This window comes from Ostrea edulis, chromosome 7, assembly GCF_947568905.1.
Source record: "Ostrea edulis chromosome 7, xbOstEdul1.1, whole genome shotgun sequence".
Lineage (NCBI taxonomy): Eukaryota > Metazoa > Mollusca > Bivalvia > Ostreida > Ostreidae > Ostrea > Ostrea edulis.
In genome coordinates, this window is record NC_079170.1 from 35989021 (window position 1) to 35997469 (window position 8449).

Genomic DNA, 8449 nt, shown 5'->3' on the forward strand with positions numbered 1-8449 from the left:
ATCCACAAGGCAGTGGAACTATTTGACCCATAGATGGGGCAAGGTTGGTAAGAGCCAGGGCATGTCCACGCACCGGTGGGCCTGCACTTTACACCTCTAGGGTCCTTACTACTCCGAGATCCCCTTCATATTAGCCTTGAGTGCTAGACCCAAGTTTCCGTGTGTTGCCCTGAGGAGGTGTTTGAAGGAGTCTTAAGTAATGTAGAGGCTGGTACTGGCGGGGCGAGATTTCTGCTTTCGCTACTTTCCCTTTCACCTACAAGTAGGCTAGCCAGCGGCAGTAAGGATCTATAGGCGTTTGATCTTTACCGGACTAGACGCATATCATTACTCTGTGATAAACACCAACACACACATGTATAAAAGACTAAACACAATTATATAGAAACCAGTGCTCCCACTGGACCAGAATTCCCTTTCGCCACTTTTTCGGGGAGCGGCGCAGCACAAATAATCGCATGCTTTACAATTATTTCCATCATAATATATATTATTTTATTCATTACACTTATTTTAGCATTTTGAATCAGTTACATTACTTAATCATATCCAGCTACCATACCTAAACACTTCTTAAATTTCTGAAATAATAAGAAGTTTTTTTGTTTGATAAATTCTATTATGGAAATCAAAATTCAGATAATAAATCATATAAATATAAACTTCATGATGCTACACCCCTCAGTGAAAACATTGTGTACATTGCCCGAAATGCAGATGTCACAAAACATCAAGCCCAATTTAGAGTCGTATCTCAACCATTCCCTATTAAATTTCCGTTTTTGTATGGAAGATTTTGCAATTTGGACAGAATCAGATGTTTGAGCAGGTGGGGTTGACAGTAAAGCCAAACATAGTTATGTTTTTAATTTTAGACTGACTAGGGTCAGAAGCTACAAGTTTAGTGTCAAAATAGAATGGGGTGCATAGTCTTATGAGATTAGCATTTTTATACTGTTGCACACCGAACTTCAAAGAAAATTATTTATTAAATTTGCTATGTCCATATCAATGGTGACTGCACCGCATTGTTTATGAAATATTCGAACTAAAATCAAACACATCAAATCCAAAATCTTGTAATCAACGAGTTTGGCCGCAAAAACAAACAATTGATGTATTCATATATACATTATACACAATAATACGGCCAATTTAATTACCGTTCGGTTCTCTGGTTAAGAATTGACATTAATGTGGAGATGATAACACGATAATGAATAAGACTTTAAATGTTAAATAATTGACCACAGCAGGGTAAACAGCTGTCCCATGTACTTTATTACATAATCACTGACTTTCTTGCAGCCATAAATTACCTGAGGCTGTGACCAGCTCTGTGTGCACTGGAGCGACGCGAGATTTCCGGTTGCACGCGTTGACTGAATAAACAGATTTTGACTGCATAAACAAACAGGCTATAATGCGTTACTGACAAAGGATTTAAAATACAATTTATTGCAAAAAGGGATCTTCGCCACTTTCAATTTTTTTTCGCCATTTTGGAAAAAAATTCGCCATTGGCGAAAATGGCGAAGCCCAGCTCGAGCACTGATAGAAACATCAAATATAGGGACGTGTCCTTCAATTCCATCCACTTGTTAATATCAGGAGGAAAATCTAACATGGATGGAAAGTGAAGCATTAGTACAATGATATACTGATGGAGTTTAAAAATGCAACACCTATTTCTTCTAAATGTAAAAATTTGCTTATGTTTTCCACACTTAATTACACCCCCCCCCCACCTCAATACATTGGCCTGATGTTTAAAATCCATTAATCTGTGTTAGTCGTGTTAATCATTGTTTACACGGTGTGAGTAGTATTGCACAAAATCTTCCAGATGCTATCCAAAAGATATGAAAAGGTAAAGACCAGTTTTGCCATACAATCCATACAAGTTTTATCACCAAAAAGGGTCCAATAATGATCCCCCAAGATCTGGTCAACCATTTGTGACAACACAAAGTTAACAGGCGTTCATACGGCAGCGCCACCTGCAGGACAGGTTTATGGCTGTTGCGATGACAGAGAGGCAAACAATTAGATATTGAAATGTCCTCAATGGGATTCTCTGCAGAATACCTTACAAAGGTTTACAAATCAAAACCCAAACATCGACGTTACAGAGTACAGTAGGCCCCGACATTGAGATTAAATCGATGCCAAACTTTGATATGGTTCATGTATTTTGACAAATCAAGGTTCAATGTCTATATAATGCGGATGGCAGAATACGCACTTACTGACGTATCCATGAACGATAAGTAGACAATTGCATGATTTAAAGAAACAAAATTGGCAGAGGTTTGTCATGGTTTGTGGTGCGATTAACACATTTTCACTCCCGATTGGTCATTTTGCACAGAAACGTACCTGCTCAGCGGTATATATATATGACGTTCTGCTGCCTTTGTTGGCACACAGCAGCACAGACAATGCAACAGATTAAACTCTCATCACGACAATCCCAGTACACTCATTGCAAAACTGACAGGGAATTTTATTCAAAGAAATAGCATCAATGTCCTTGATTGGCTTGCAATGTCCCCAGACCTTAATATGATTGGACATGTTTCCAATGAACTTAGTAGACATGTGCAAAACTGCCAGTCTCAGAATCCACAAGAACTGGGAAGCGAGTAGTTGGAAGAGTGGCAGAATATTCCTCACAGAAGCATTCAAACCATTTGTCAGTCAATGGAAAGTCATATGCGCTGTCATAAATGCTAAACCAGAATTTTTGCCCACTCCTATCACCTTTGACCTCAGTGAATGTAGCCTCTCAGGGAATATATAGAATTGAAATTTAAATTGAAGGCTATATATAAACTTTGTTTATCAAGATTATTGCAGAAATATGATGTGTTTCAAGATAATGAAATAAAAAAAATAGGACAAAAAACTACAAAGGAAGGGTTATTTTTTAAAGCCTCTCAGTATATTTTGAAATTGAAAAGTTTCAGATTTACGTTAAGTTACTTATAGTTAAAAACAAGCAGTTTTAGAAAATATCTGGAAAAAAATTAAAACATCTGCTAGACTCAAACTACAGATCAGCAGTCGACACGTTCACCTACTGAGCTACCCAGCTAGGGAATTAGATTTAAAAGGAATAATACACGTATCTATAATTGCTGATTTTTATATTCTTAAAAAGTAAATGAGCCTTTATGACATAAGAAGTTCCTCCTTAAATAGTAATTTTACAGATTAAGGAACAAAGTCAATATGGAAAGCACAGATCAAATTCATATATAGTCATTAAGTTACATACCTGATATTAAATACCAATTTAATGCTAAAGATTAAGGGCATTTACTTAATGCTTGATTTTACCTTTGATCACACACACACACATTCTGGCAATAATATAGATACACACTGGAGTTTTCTCTCTGTATTATATCATCACAAGTTTTCATTAATGTAACACCTGCTAGATCAATCGTTCAAAGTATTCGTTTTGTGCATAAATTAATAAAACTTAGGACTATGACTAAAGCAACCTTTCACCAACCCAGTCCTTACCTGCAGAAACCTCCCAATGTGACAGAGTCATCTCCCCTGCTAATAAATTCCTCCTCTAACTTGGTTTATCACCATGCAGTTCCTACCCTGTACAGCTTCTGGATTTTGTTTCAGCAGAATTCTGTTCTCCCTCCATTTCACCACATGTAGCAGACCTGGATTTTTCAACAACAACAACAACAAAAAACTCCTTAGATTTTGACTGCTCAAATAAAGGAAACTCAACTTATGTTTGAATTTTTTCTGAGAAATCCAAGCATTTCACATAATCGTCCGTCAGTGATCCTGAAAGCAAATGTTCTTTTTAAAAAGCTGTGTCAAAATGACACAAATGTCCCGATCTATATTTATCTTGAATAAAAGCTCCGAATTTCGACTCGATAATCACATTACACTTTATAATAGCAGGTCAACGTCTCATTTGAAATTCTCAGAGTCCAGGAACCAAACCTCTGCTGAAAGTATTTTAAGTCAAATCACTGATACTATAGTTAAACTTAATCTCATTAAATACTGTACTATATGATTATCTACTGTTCAATCACTCTTACTTTATATGAAGGCCCTCTTACTATGGATAAATCTAAATACATGTGTGTTGAATTACTGAATCAGAAAAGAGAACTCCAAATGGAGTTACTCCCCCTTTAGGATTTATTTTTTGCATGTGGATCAACACTGATTTAAAAAAAAATCTGCATTTAAATATATGTGTGCGGATGATTATAAATAAAAATGGATAATCAATGGTCAAATCAAAATGATGTATTTATACAATTAACACAGTGATAATTCAATATACAATACCATAGCATGAATAGTAGCAATTAATCTACATAAGTTCAAATCTGTTATGACACAGATTATATTCAAAAGCAATTTATCATTCAGTTCATTGATAAGAATTTGTGTATATTTTCTGACTTCAGTGTCTTTAGAGGAAATTTAAAGAAAAAAACAAACTAAAAAATTGATTAGTTTGATGTACTCCGACCGACCCGTCAAATTTGCTCCTACCTGATCATTTTTTTCAGCAATTTTTTTTGTTGTTGTTTCCCTTAAAAAATAGAAAATTCTCCTTATTTTAAAAGAAAATATTAGAAATTTTAATGACGTTCCAAAAAAAAACCCACCCTACCTACCGACCCACCTTGGAAAATGTGGGTCGTAGTACATCAAACAAAAATATTTTTAATGATGGCCTAATATATTGATTTTAGCATACACATACATATACATGCAGCTAGTGGCAATATGTACAACAATTAATGCTACTGACAATGGTTTTGCCATGCATTCGATAGCAAAGCAGGAATATCATACTTTTATACATATATATATATATATATGTGTATATTCTTACATATGAATGAATTTAGGCCTAATACATAAATTAAATGAAGATCGATAATGTCATTTCATCAACAATATATTTATTTAGTTAACCAGTTCATTACAATAAAAGAATTTAAATCTTATTCCCCAGAAAGCCATTATTCTGTAGTTGTCAGCCAGGTTCGATGGCCAGAGGCCAGATAGCTCAGTTTATAAATCAACTGACTAGAGATTCAGGGGGCCCAGGTTAGAATTCCAGTCTGATTCATTGCATTTTATCCCTTCCTGTTACAAATGTAAGAATATCATCCTTAAATCATGTAAATATAGGTGCACAATAATTGTCAACAACATAGAAAATTGTTACTTATCCACTTGGGGAAATTTAAAATCTTAAAATGTGAGTAGAATCATCCAAACAAAACACTACAAAGGTCACTGATCCCTGTCAGATTAAAGCAATCAGACACAACATACCAGTAAAATTAACCCCAGGAAACAGTTATAACAGAATAATGAACACTGATCCATGTCAGATTAAAGCAATCAGACACAACATACCAGTAAAATTAACCCCAGGACACAGTTATAACAGAATAATGGACACTGATCCCTGTCAGATTAAAGCAATCAGACACAACATACCAGTAAAATTAACCCCAGGAAACAGTTATAACAGAATAATGGACACTGATCCCTGTCAGATTAAAGCAATCAGACACAACATCCCAGTAAAATTAACCCCAGGAAACAGTTATAACAGAATAATGGACACTGATCCCTGTCATATTAAAGCAATCAGACACAACATACCAGTAAAATTAACCCCAGGAAACAGTTATAACAGAATAATGGACACTGATCCCTGTCAGATTAAAGCAATCAGACACAACATCCCAGTAAAATTAACCCCAGGAAACAGTTATAACAGAATAATGGACACTGATCCATGTCAGATTAAAGCAATCAGACACAACATACCAGTAAAATTAACCCCAGGAAACAGTTATAACAGAATAATGGACACTGATCCCTGTCAGATTAAAGCAATCAGACACAACATACCAGTAAAATTAACCCCAGGAAACAGTTATAACAGAATAATGAACACTGATCCATGTCATATTAAACCAATCAGACACAACATACCAGTAAAAGTAACCCCAGGAAACAGTTATAACAGAATAATGAACACTGATCCATGTCATATTAAAGCAATCAGACACAACATACCAGTAAAATTAATCCCAGGAAACGCTTATAACAGAATAATGGACACTGATCCCTGTCAGATTAAAGCAATCAGACACAACATACCAGTAAAATTTACCCCAGGAAACAATTATAACAGAATAATGGACACTGATCCATGTCAGATTAAAGCAATCAGAGACAACATCCCAGTAAAATTAATCCCAGGAAACGCTTATAACAGAATAATGGACACTGATCCCTGTCAGATTAAACCAATCAGATACAACATACCAGTTAAATTAACCCCAGGAAACAGTTATAACAGAATAATGGACACTGATCCATGTCAGATTAAAGCAATCAGACACAACATACCAGTAAAATTAACCCCAGGAAACAATTATAACAGAATAATGGACACTGATCCATGTCAGATTAAAGCAATCAGAGACAACATCCCAGAAATTAATCCCAGGAAACGCTTATAACAGAATAATTGACACTGATCCATGTCAGATTAAACCAATCAGATACAACATACCAGTTAAATTAACCCCAGGAAACAGTTATAACAGAATAATGGACACTGATCCATGTCAGATTAAAGCAATCAGACACAACATACCAGTAAAATTAACCCCAGGAAACAATTATAACAGAATAATGGACACTGATCCATGTCAGATTAAAGCAATCAGACGCGGTTGAGTTAAGGCTTTCCCCATAAAATTTTTACTACCAGTGCTGTACATAAATATACTTTACCGCACTGGCACATTGAACGACGTCACAATGAAAAATACGTCATGACGAAGGTCATGACGTACATAACTACAGTCCTTTTGTGGTTGGAAATGTCGAAATATTGTTTCGTTTTTTACCACCGCTGTCAAACGGTAAACTGCAATCGCGTAAAAGTTTCTGTCAAATGGGTTATATTAATTCTCTTTGATATTGAAAAAGTTTCAATTTCTTCTTTATATAGCATACATGCTAAAGTAATGTCCATATTATATTGTGATCTTGATATCGCCCCTAATCTACACGTATAGTTACTTTCACAATGGACTCATTTGCATAAACAGGGTTTCCGTACATAAAAATTTCATCATTGGCACGACATCCCGAGGTTTTTAAGTGAAAGATATTTGATTTATGTGACAAGTGAACTTCAGTGCCAAAGGAAAGTTAGGGGAGCAAGTTCTGGCTTCAACAGAAAATATGTTTTCCAGGCTAGATTCAACTTCGTATGTGCAAAAATCGCCGCATATTGCATATTCAATGCAAAAATTAGACATGTTACAAGTCACAATAAACTTGCTCTCAGCACTTTTCAAATTAAGAAATCAATATGCTTTGAAGTTATATTAACTTCAACTTGCATTGATATCTGGATATCGTGCCAATTTAACGATTTATACATACACGATACGTTTTTATCTTGATATTTGATCACGTGATACAGAGTTGATGTAGAGACTGTCGGTCTGGTGAAAAATGTATAAGAGGTCAATATGCACTTAATGATATATACATATTGTTTTGTATAAAAGGGTTGTGTTTACAGAATTTGTCACAAATTGATCTGTTTATTAATGCTTTTTTCCTGACATATTTCTATGGCCCTACTTAACACAACTGCGGACACAACATACCAGTAAAATTAACCCCAGGAAACAGTTATAACAGAATAATGGACACTGATCCCTGTCAGATTAAAGCAATCAGACACAACATCCCAGTAAAATTAACCCCAAGAAACAGTTATAACAGAATAATGGACACTGATCCATGTCAGATTAAAGCAATCAGACACAACATACCAGTAAAATTAACTCCAGGAAACAGTTATAACAGAATAATGGACACTGATCCATGTCAGATTAAAGTAATCAGACACAACATCCCAGTAAAATTAACCCCAGGAAACAGTTATAACAGAATAATGGACACTGATCCCTGTCAGATTAAAGCAATCAGACACAACATACCAGTAAAAGTAACCCCAGGAAACAGTTATAACAGAATAATGAACACTGATCCATGTCATATTAAAGCAATCAGACACAACATCCCAGTAAAATTAACCCCAGGAAACAGTTATAACAGAATAATGGACACTGATCCCTGTCAGATTAAAGCAATCAGACACAACATACCAGTTAAATTAACCCCAGGAAACAGTTATAACAGAATAATGGACACTGGCACAGCTAGTCAAATATGCTATTTCAATTGCAAGTGGGGGGGGGGGGGGGGTAGTATTAGATTTAAACATCATTACCTTTTGAAATTTAGCAGTCTCGGCTAATATAGGATTTATTATTTAGCAGTCTCAGCTAATATAGGATTTATTATTTAGCAGTCTCAGCTAATATAGGATTTA